At 48.1% G+C, this 11,614-nt stretch overlaps 1 long non-coding RNA gene across 3 annotated transcripts; it reads left to right on the top strand.

Moving 5' to 3' along the window:
• The first annotated feature begins 195 nt into the window (after nucleotides 1-195).
• LOC134562461 (uncharacterized) lies at nucleotides 196-8,703 on the top strand. Of its 3 annotated transcripts, XR_010083167.1 has the most exons (4): nucleotides 196-1,512; nucleotides 2,083-2,191; nucleotides 3,386-3,496; nucleotides 3,595-8,703. It is a non-coding gene; the product is annotated as an uncharacterized LOC134562461 (long non-coding RNA). The 3 variants fall into 3 exon arrangements; XR_010083166.1 differs by lacking the exon at nucleotides 3,386-3,496; XR_010083168.1 differs by lacking the exons at nucleotides 2,083-2,191; nucleotides 3,386-3,496.
• The last annotated feature ends 2,911 nt before the right edge of the window (nucleotides 8,704-11,614 follow it).

The following is an 11,614-nucleotide window of genomic DNA, read 5'->3' on the forward strand; positions in this document are numbered from 1 at the left end:
TGGCCTGTGGGGGCGTGGCACGTGCGGAGTCGGGGGCGGGGCCAGCGCTGAGGGTGGGCCCTGTCGGGTGTGTGGGCGGCGGGCGAGTGAGGGGGCGTCGGGAGCGGGGGCCGTGTTTGGGTCTGGGGGGGTTAGAAGCAGGCTCGAGGGATTTGGAGGGCTGCAGGGACTGGGGGGCATGGGGGTTTGTAGGGAATCATGGAGGTGGGGGCGGGGGGCTGCACGGCCTGTGTTGTGCAGCGGCCGCAGCTTCCGCTACCTGCGTGAGCGCTGGTGGTGCGCAGCCTTCAGCAGATGGGGGGAGTGCCCCCCACCTCCCCCCCGGGAGGCCCCGGCCCCCAGGGCGATGGGCTGGAGCTGGAGCACGAGATGGCGCTGACCAACGAGGCCTCTTTCCGGACGGGCGCTTCGCGGCCCATGAGTTCTGTGCTGCCACAGACGTGGGGAAGGGCAGTGCGAGGGGGACTGGCGTACATCGAGATCGGGGGGTATACTGGGGGCTACGGGGGTCTGCAGTGTCTGGAGGGGGTGAAGAGATTGCTGTACATCAGGGTCTGGGGGTGTATTGGGAGTTATGGTGGTCTGGGGGACTGCAGCGATTGGTGTATTGCAATGGGGAAATAAATGAGGGTTTGGAGGGCCTTTTTGGTGTTTGGGGGGGTTGAAAGGATTGGGGTGCATCAGTATTGGGGGATATATTGGAAGTTATTGAGGTCTGAGGAAGCTGAAGGGGATGGGGTACATGGGGTTTGATGGTGGGGCTGTAATGCAGGAGATGTCTGTGGATACCCTGGTGGGTATTGGGGATCTCATGAGGTGAACCTATTTTTTTCCCACCCCCCACCTTCCCCAGGCACCCTGGAGACAGACATCACCTTCCTCCTCATCTTCATCGTCATCCTCTCCTTATACATCAGTGAGAGGCTGGGGGAAAATCTAAGCTTTGAGGGGGTCTGGGGGGAGGCGATGCTTTGAGAAGTCCTGTGCTCACACCCCCAGTCCCGCCAGATTTGGTCTGGGGATGGCACCTGCTTCACACCACCTACTAGATGCTCATGGTGACTGCCAGCATGGGGCGTGAAGGAGAGCTTGGGGGCTATGGGCAGGTTTGTGGGGGCCGGGGGCAGCTGCGGAGACTGGAGAGCATCAGGGTCTGGGGAAGTTATGTTGGGATTTGGAGGGTCTTCAGAGATTGGGAGGTGTTGAGGTCCGAGGGATGTATTGAGATTTAGTGGGGCTGGGGGTTCTGGGTGGGTTTGAGGGGGCTTTCACAGCAATGTATAGGGGTTATGGGGGTGCACAGGGGCACTTTGAAGTCATGGGAGGTGATGAGGGGCTTGTGGGAGTACAGGAGGTATGGGGCTGCACAGACCCTTGTGTGGGGGGTGTGAAGGAGGGGGGTGCCCAGCCCTCCCCATGGCCTCCTGCCAGCTGCTCCCCACCTCTCCCCCGGCAGCTTCCTCATTTTCGTCCTCATGCTCATCCTGCTGGGCAAGTGCTTTTCCATCACAGGTACCACGGGGGGTATGGGGAGGTGGCTGGGGGCCATGGGGGCAGCTGTCAGTCACTATGGGGCAGTCAGTGGTCCCTGTACAGCATTTGCAGGGGGGCTATGGGGTAGGCTTTGGAGTCTTTATGGGGCCACAGTGTTGGTCCTCTCAAGGGCCACATCAGACTGGGGAGCTCCATCTAGCTCCCTGTACAGCATCGCCCACATCACCTTGCTCAACTCCAAGGCTCAGGTGAGACCCCCACACTCACCTGTGTTTGTGCAGTTTGGAAAGGGTATGTGGGTATTTAGGGGGTATTTTGGAATGCAGGGGCAGTTCTTTGACCACAAGAAGGTACTTTGGAGAGGGGGGGGTGTCAGTTCTTTGACCTCCATCAGGCGCTTTATAATTGTGAGGTTCAGCTGAGACCCCTGTGTGTCGAGAGGTTTGCATGTACTCATTGAAGACTAGAAGCTGGGTAGTTGTATAAGAAGTCCTTTATTGCATCGTTAAATCAATCCCATGAAGGCAAAGTTATTAGAGTCCATTATTAGAGCAGTGTACAGAAGCCTTCTAACATAAAATTTCTAAGTCCCGAGCAGGAGCCACAACCACAGTAAAGGCATCAGTAGCCGGTGTCCCGTGAGCATCTTACCAGTGGCAGTCACAGCAGTAGCAATAACAGCAGCATCGGTGTTTTCGTGAGTCCTCTGTGTGTTTTCTCAAAGTAGTGTATTTTTATTCTATTTTTAGCCAATTAGGTACTTACATGAATTTACTATATTCTTGCTGGGCCAATTATAAGTTATGATTGATGTGCAAAGGCAAACGCAAATTCTTACACAAATTCTATGTATATAATTCTATCTGTTCCATCTAGGAATTTTCAGCAAGGCTACATTATTTTTGTTATGACTAGAATTTAACTAACTTTGCAAAGGCAATGTTACTGAATTATAAACTAGGCTTTAGGGCTTCTCTACTAGCTAATACAGGCACTTAAAATTCTCTATTTATTTAAAATCAAACTTGCATTTCTACTTCATGTCTGTGCAGATTTATGTATTCTAGTTTCTCCGAAGGTTCTAATTCAGTCCTCACATTTCTGGGCACTCCTGGGCCTGTATGGATTTTTCCCAGGGGGGTTCATACTCCAACACCTGTGCCCAGCTGTATTTGGGAAATATGGGGGCATTTGGAGTAATATGGGGTATTTGGATGGTGCTTGGCTTTGTGGGTTTTATCTTTGGGGGAGAGGCAGTTTTTTGACCCAGGTGAGGTGGTGTAGCCATACAAGTCAGCTGCTGGGCACAGGCTCATTGTGCTGCAGTTCAGGGCCTTCGGCTGGTTTTGCAATGCCATTGCCATCACAGTCACCATTGTCCTTGAGTACCGCTACTTCTACCTTCCCTTCTGGGGGCTTATGTCCAGGAGAGTAGCTGGAGGGCATCTCAGGTCTGTCACACAGGAGTCTCTTACAGGGGTCTCATGAGGGTCTCGCAGGGGTCTCACAAGGGTCACTCTCATAGAGGTCTCACAAGGATCTCCCAGGCAGAAGACTCTTCAAGGAAAAATGCCACTCAGTTTCCACTGGGCAAGTCCTCAGGCAGAATTGAAGGGCTGATGTTACTTCTGACCCGCTGGAAAAGACCTCCGGGTCCTGTTGACAAGAAATGAGCAACAAGTACCATGATCAGAGCTAGAGGGGCCCTGGCTCCAGCCAGGTGTGGGAAAGGGACAGTGGGGTCTATTGGACTGTGTGGATCCATGGCCTGGCACAGCACAGCCACAGGAGCACGAGGCTTTAGGTGACACGGGTGCACAATGTACCCCAATGCCATCGTGCAGGGGCAGAATCTGTCTCTGTTTCTGGGGTGATGGGGGGATCCCAACAGGGACTATACTGGAAGCTGAAGTGCTCTCGACCGGGCATGAGTGGCAGCAAAACTCCATTGTCACTGGCCTAGAGGCTCCATGTATCCTTGGCATAGATCACCTCAGGAGAGGTATTTCAAGGACCCAAAGGGGCATCATTGGGCTTTGGGGGAGCTGCTGTGGAGACAAAAGAAATTAAGACAGCTGAATCCCTTGCTTGGTCTTTCAGAGGACCCTTCTGCTGTGGGACTGCTGGGGGTTGAAGAACAGCAGGTATTGATGGCCAGCACAGCAGTGTCCCATTAGCAATGTGGTACCGACTGGGACTTCAGGACCCTGTCCATGAGCTGATCCGTGAACCGGAGAGCTGGGCGTGCTCAGCAAGACTCACCCTTCAATAGCCCCACACGGCCCCTGCCTGAGTCCCGTGGACAGTGGGCACTGACAGTGGACTGTCATGGCCTAAATGAAGTCACACCATCACTGAGTGTTGCCCTACTGGACATGTTGGAACTTCAGTATGACTGAGAGTCCAAGGCATCAAAGTGGCACCACAGCAGAGGAGGCTTTTGAGAAAGGGGAGAAGATAGCTCAGATCCTCCTGAAGCCTAGTTTTGCTATAAAACAGAGTAACGTTAAGAGATCTGCCCAGGAAATTCAGTTTTTGGAATTAAAATAGCAAAATGGACATTGTCAGATTCCAGTGGACATGGCCAACAAAATAGCAGCCGTGTCTCCACTGGCCAACAGGAAGGAAACACAGACTTTCCTGGCATTGTGGTATTTTGGAGAAGGTAGATTCCAGGTTACAGTCAGATTGTAAACCCTTTCTATCATGTGGCATGGAAGAAGATTGATTTCAAGTGGGGTCCTTAATAGCAACATACTTTTGAACAAATTAAAGAGATTGTTCCTGCGATAGTCATTGGACCAGTCATTGTGAAGGCCCATGGGCCTGCCACCAGGAGAGATACCGTCTTAGATTAGGGTGAGAAAAACCTTCCTCCCATGGGCCCTTGCAGCCACATGTTAATATTTCTTAGGTTTTGTTGTTCTGTTGATTTGTTAAGTTTATGTCATCCTGTTCAGCCTTCGTTCACTGTATATGCGCTCCTCCTAGAATGTTCCTCTTTCCCTTGGACCCATTGGGTTATTTTTGCCGCAATACTCCACCTCTGTGATCCTATTAGTCCCCCCAGTTACTAGCCAACCCTTTGCATCATTTTCCCCCATTCCTATTGGACCTTGACCCTCAGGTCTGATATATAACCCTGGATCCTTGGCCCCATTTTGGGTCTCATCCCTGGAACATATTTGAGGTTGGACCCACTATGCATGTGCTGATAATAAACAGCACTTGGATTTCCAAATGGGACCCCGTCTCCTCACCTTTATTGTAAGCCCTTTGTTAGCAGAGTGCACCAGGCCCCGAAGGCACAGGTCGCTCTCAGGGACATGCTATTGCACGATGCAACAATTCAGGACAGGACAAGATGTGGAAAATCACCACAGCCAGGGAGAATGGTCCATCCTGGAGCCTCTGGCAGAAGGGACTTGGAGAAGTTCAAGCACCACCCTGTGGTTCTTGAGTCTGGGATACCAAGGATCTAAGGCCTGCTACACCCCTACACCACACTGCAGATACTGGCAGCTTATGAGGAGATTCCATGTCTTTCAAAAGTGATTGGCACCAAAGCAGTTTTCACTGGCACCTGACTGCCAGTGTGGAGTTGGATGTTCAAAGGAAAAGGGATATTAGAAGTCATTACCAACTTGCCCAGAGGCAAAAATTTCAGCTTATCATCAGAAGAGGAGGAGGTGAAGGTGGCATGTGCTAAGGAGACCCTGGCTACCAGAAAATGAAAAGCATCACTCTCTCATATGGTTCCTGCCATATGTAGGGATGCATCAAAAATAGAAAGTTGCTGTATGGAATCCTACATGACTTGTAGAAGCCACTGAAGGACAAGATGGATCCAGTTAGGTTAAAGCTTAAAGCCATCTAGGTGACTTTGGATATGGCTGAATGAGAGAAATGGCCAACACCCTGCCTCTGTACTGACTCATGGGTGGTCCCCCTGTACTGACTCATGGATGGTGGCAAATGCTCTGTGGCATGGGGTGGCTGGAACCATGGGAAAAAGACAATTGTCAGCACAAGGGAAACCCATCAGGGCTGCTGGACTGGGGCAAGACATTGCTGCCCAGGGGAGAAGTTTGCTGTGAAAGTCCCTCCTGCGGATGCTCACATACCCAAGAGTTCGGCACTGATGAGCAGCACAACAAAGGACAGGGGTATGGGGCTGCGAGGATTAAAGTGTCGTAGGTGGGTCTGGACTGACCACACAAGGGTGAGTTATTTCTGGCTCGGTGGGCCCATGATGCCTCAGGTAACCAGTGTTTCAGAGGCAGATGACAGGCTGCCCAGGAGAGGTAAAGACCTTTCAGTCCTGCAACGTTTTGTGTGGGAGCAGTCCTTGGATGGGTCCAGATTTTAAGCTTGGCACCAAATTTAGGAAGGTTGGGCTCAAAAAATGAATGAAAGAACATTTCCTTGGGAGGAGAAACACCTCGTCCTACTGTGGGTACTGCAGATGATTGTCTGCCCAGGAAAGGAAAAGGCAAGCAAGACTTATCTCTCCAGACACCTATTCTGTTGGAGCAATCCTTGGACATATTCATTAGTAGAGGTGGTTTCCAAATTTCGCATATGTGCTCCTGAAAGGGAATGACACTGCTTTTCCTTGGAAAATAAATCTAGTCACATTGTTTCAGGACAAAAACATTTTGCTGGCCTTCACCTTCACCTGGCAGATGATCATCTGCAGTACCGTCATACAAAGTGTTTCCCTTCACAAGAATAGGCACTGTCATTCACATTGAAGAATCTACTTCTGGCATTTGGAGCTGAGTTCCAGTACTGAATCTAGGGATTGCTGTCACACCAAACAGACTGGGGCAGAAAAGCCTTGCTGGCATTTTCTTCCCCTTTCCACTTTATAATCTGTGGCTAGCTGCTTTCCTTTCCATGTAAAAATACTGTCATTTCATTTCAGGAGTCAAACACACAATTTTGTATACCACCTCCAGTACTGAGTATGTCCAAGGATTGCTCCCAAACAAAGGCTCCAGGACAGAAAGTCTTGCTGGCACATCTCTCCACTGGACAGATGATCATCTGTAGCACCACCATTAGGACTGGGAGTTTCACTTTTCTAGGAAAGGTACTGTCATTCACATTCAGGGCCTGAGTTCTGACGTTTGGATTCAAGCTCCAATACTGAATGTCTAAGGATTGCTCCCACACAAAAAAATGTGAGAACAGAAAGATGTTGCTGCAATTTACCTTCATTTTGCAGTTATCTGAACATCACCAGCAGGATTATGTGTTTGCCTTCCCAAGGAAAGGTACTGTCATTCATATTCAGGAGCACAGTTGCAGCATTTTGAGCCATGCTCCAATATGGAATACTTGCAATGATTATCTAACACAAAATGATCCAGGGCAGAAATGTCTTTGTGGCCTTTACCTCCTCTGGGAAGCATATCTGCACAAGAAACAGTGGGTTATGTCCTTTCCCTCCCATGGAAAAGCACTTTAATCCTCTTCAGGAGTATACCATCTTACTTTGGATACAACATTCCAGTATTAAATATGTCCAAGGATTGCTCCCACACAATATGTATCAGGTCAGGAAACTGTTGCTGGATTCTACCTCCCCGGGGCAGAATGTAATCTGCACTTTGAATCCTGGGTCTAGGTGTTTTCCTTCCCCTGTAAAAGTGCTTCAATCATCTCTAAGGAGCTCACCATTGAAATTTGGGTACCAGCTCCAATACTGAATATTTCCAAGGATTGCTCTCACACAAAATGTGGACAGACAGGTCTTGCTGGCCTTTATCTCCAGTGGATAGAGCTCCTGAAAGAAAATGAGAGTGCTTTACTGTGGGAAGGAAAGCATGTAGCCCCAGTGGTTTAGGTGCAGATTACAGGCGAAAGCTTTCTGACCTGGCAGGTTTTGTATGAGAGTAATCCTTGGTCATATATAATATCAGAGGTGGTATCCACATTTGAATGATGAGCTCCTGGATGAGAATGAGAGTTCTTTTCCATAGGAAGGAAAACATGTAGCCCCAATGTTTGTGGTGCTGATGAGAGGCTGCACAGGGGAGATAAAGGCCAGCCAGGACCTCTCTATCGTGGCATCTTTTTGGTGGGATCAATCCTTGGACATAATATTGGAATTGTTACCTAATTTGGGTAATGGGTAAAATCCCTGGACATATTCAGTTAATCGCACTTACATCTGAAAAGCATTTTTGATGTAGAATGCATGTACTAAGTTACCATACTTACTAGCTTAAATCAAAGAAGTGACTCCACCCCATGGGTTGAACATGTTAATGGGTGAACCAAATTTGGTTCCTGCTTGCAGTGATTCCTCCTGCAAGAACGATAAGCTGTACTTCGATGGTTAACTGTCAGAGTCCAGGGCATCCCTCTGGTAACCCTGAAGGGTCTGAGACCTGGGCAGGAGAGTTTGAAGACTGGACAGGGTGGTCTGGGGTCTGTACAAGGGGGTTAGACAGCCTCACACAGAGCCCAGGAGGACACTGCTTTTGATCCCTGGCCATGGGAGAGAATGCCCACATTGTACGAAGAATTACAAGCTAAGAGAATTCAAAATAAGTAGTAGTTAGTTTATCACAGAGTGTGAATGTAGAATCTAGGATTTTCAGTATATGGGGTTGAAGAGGCAAGATGGAGGAAATGGGGAGTGGTCCTGTCCTCCTTGTTCTTGTCCTTATCTCCCATTTTCTGTTGAGTTGGATCACAAGGATTGGTTTAGAGTAGAAATGATATGTTAACATAGGTAGTAAGTATTGGTAGGATTTTGTAAATAAAAAGTACATTGTGGATGGTGGTAGGATCAGGGAAACGGTGTTGTAGTTTAGATTTAGGGGAGTCCCCGGGGAGGGTTCCCCAGGAGCCCCCCGGGCTCTATATTCATTGGTTTGCATGCAGGCAGGCAAGGAGACTCTAGACGGCTGGTGAGGTGCTGATGAGATGAGGGTTTATTTGGAGTCTTACCCCAGGAAGGCAGAATGGTCACTGAGGGAGAGGGGAGAGGAGGGGGAGAGAGGGAAGGGGAGAGGGAAGGGGAGAGGAGCAGAGCCTCCGGAGGCCTCCAGGGCAAAGAGAGCGAGCCCTCTCCATTTGCACCCTTAACAGAGAGATTCAAAGTGGGCACAGATAGATCTTTAGGCCAATGAGGTTACAGATACACGATACTGCAGGGGAGGTTAGAGACTTGGGATGAATCATACAGTTTCCAGGGGGGAGCAAGAGCATACCATTTCAATAAAATGCAATTCCACAAAACGGTAAAAAAAGACCCTCTGATCCGCCCCAGTCTGCCACATGCTCTGGTCTGCTGGGGACACCTTACAGAGCTGAGAAAGAACTAAGAGATAATTAAAGAATAAACAACCTTGGAAACACTCACTGGCAGACTCAGTTTGTCTTCTCATGGCTCTGGTGTGGGACCTTTTGGGCAAGAAAAGCTCGAAAACCCTACATACCTTGGGGAACAGCAACCCCGAGGAGACTCTCAGGGAAAAGCTACCCTGAGAGTTAACTTGATCTTCAGTGAGGGTGTGCTGGAATCATTACTGATACCATTCCTGGAAAGAAAAACCAGTATGAGTCTCAGCAGTGTTATTGTCAACAGGTTACCCTTTAGTGGTTCAGGTGGTTTAATCATTTGAACTAATGACAAAAGTCCTTTTTCTCATTCAGAATCTCTCTGTTCCGTATTGTTAAATGTGGTTGAGTTGAATAGTGAATATTTCTTTGGTCTTTCACAATGTTAGGCCTTGACATTCCTCAGGAGGAATCTCAACTTCTACTTTATGAAGTGCTTGCCCTTGCTGCCCAGCAACTGCTGTTGCTGCTTCCCATGTTTTCAGGGGTGTCTCTGCAATTTGAGTTGTCCTCCATGGGTAGGGTGCTCTCCTAATTTGAGTTACCAGTTCCACAAAGTTTAGTACAGCAGCGATTGTAGATGTGGCGCTGGCATTCAACTGCCTGTAATAAACCATAAGCCACAACTGTCCATTCAGCCCTTTCATGACCCAGACCGTGAGACTGGCTCAGTTGGTCTGAGCATGGTGCTTGTAACACCACAGTTGTTGGTTCAATCTCTGTAATGGTCTATTTACTTAACAGCTGGACTTGATGATCCTTGTGAATCCCTTTCAACTCAGAATATTTTGTGGTCTGTGACATAATGGCAATGCCAACAGCAAACATTGGCTAAACACTGGCAACCTCTATGAGTCTGGATTGTGTTAAACTGATCACTGGCCACTTTCTCAGACAGGAGAGATAGGGGTGTGACTGAGTGATAGTACCTTTTTTCTCTAAATGTATCACCCCATCATCAATGCCCAAGCACACAGATGCTTATATTGTGGCTGTTAGGTTGGCAGTATTGGGTACTTCGGCTGCTAGTGGGGCCAAATTGGCCAGAACTTCAGAAATTCCACTTCTCCCTGCAGCAAAAATCCAGCACTGGGATACACTAGCAGTCCTTGGATCAGGAAGTGCAGGTGCCACATGGAATCAGCACAGTCTCTGGACTCCTTTTAGAGTTCAGGCTAATGTTCAAACATTAACATTGATTCACTGCCATCAGGCAGACAACAGTTTTGATAACTCAGAACATCAAAACCCCAAATATTGTCATTGTGATCTTTGATTGCGAAGCATGTAGTCAATATTCACTTCTCATCCTGGAACCATAAACAGGTAACATTTACTCCGTTTACTTCAGTGATTGTAACTCTTGGGACTGGGTCATACACCCAGCTTCTTGGCATCCTGCTTCATTAGTACTGAGTGTTGTGCTCCTGTATCTATTAGAAATGTAATTAATTGTTGACAAGAACCAACTGGAATCTGGATGTGTGGGTCATTAGTACATATGTATTCGTAGGATTCCACTTGTTGGATTTCAGTCTCACTTGGCTTGTGCCTGGAATGCTTTTGCAAATCAGCCGCCTGAATGGACTCTGTACAATACAGGGTGAATTGGTAGCTTGCTTAAGCATCACATTTGCCTTTTTTTTCAGTTTTCATATTTTCTTCCTGGAACTGTTTCTGCAACTGTTCAATTCTCAGTAACAGATAATTTAGCTGCTTTCTTACTAATTCCTCGCTCAGATCTTGTTTTTCTCTTCTATAATTTTCCCTTTTCAAATTCTCAAATAATTGTCTTTCCTTACACTCTGCTGAAGCAAGTAGGGTCCTAAGATTATCTTTCTCAATCTTAAGTTTATCAACTTGGATTCTCAGTTTTTCTCCATCTCAGAAGCCAGTGGTGACTTTGATACCTCATTTTCTGTCTTATTTTTGGAGAGCCTCCTTAAATGTTTACAGCTGCCAGCCCCCAGCTCTTGCAGCTTACTGAGGATGGTGAAAGTTGTTTCTAAGACTCCAATTAACAACATTAGCCTGTGGGGCCATAGTAATGATAGGTCTCTCAAGAGTTCCATCTCCCACATCAACATCTTTATCCTGCCTGTGGGAAGGGAGTGCAACTGTCCTTTTCCCCAGGCACTCCATTCCAGGCACTCCATTCTCCAGAGCAGCACTGGATAATTTATCACTTCCCGAGAAATTCCTTTCTGGAAGCCTTTCACTCACACTGCATTCCATTGAGCACTGGGACGCTACTGCTCCCGTTTGGGCAGTCTGCTTCCTTGCTGCGATTCCAGTCTCCTGGTTGTTGTTCTGTTTACTAATCATTGAGCGAAACCCATCCTTCTGCCATAGCTAATTAGCCCCAAAGATCTCTCTCCCCACATTAAGGGTCTTTTCCCTTGTCTTCCTCTCTGGGGGGTTAACACTTGCCTGAAGTGATCCTGTAATTCTGCCACAGTGCTTTATCATGTCCAGCAAAACTCTTAACCATGGAAGCCACATACCTGGATAACCAGTGCTGTAAGTGAGGCTGTCCTGGAATGTGCCTGGAATGCTTTTGCCACCTGAATGGACTCTGTACAATACAAGGTGAATTGGTATCTTGAACATCATTCATCAGTTGCAAACATGCTGCCTTCTGTACACTCTCTGTCCTATGATCTATGGTCAGGGTCTCGATCCTAAGCAAATCACTCCTCTCTGATGGATCCAACTTCCTGCCCAATAGGCAGTACTCTGAGTTAAAAACCACAGTTTTCTCTGG

Source organism: Prinia subflava, chromosome 27, assembly GCF_021018805.1.
Source record: "Prinia subflava isolate CZ2003 ecotype Zambia chromosome 27, Cam_Psub_1.2, whole genome shotgun sequence".
In the NCBI taxonomy this organism is placed as follows: Eukaryota; Metazoa; Chordata; class Aves; order Passeriformes; family Cisticolidae; genus Prinia; species Prinia subflava.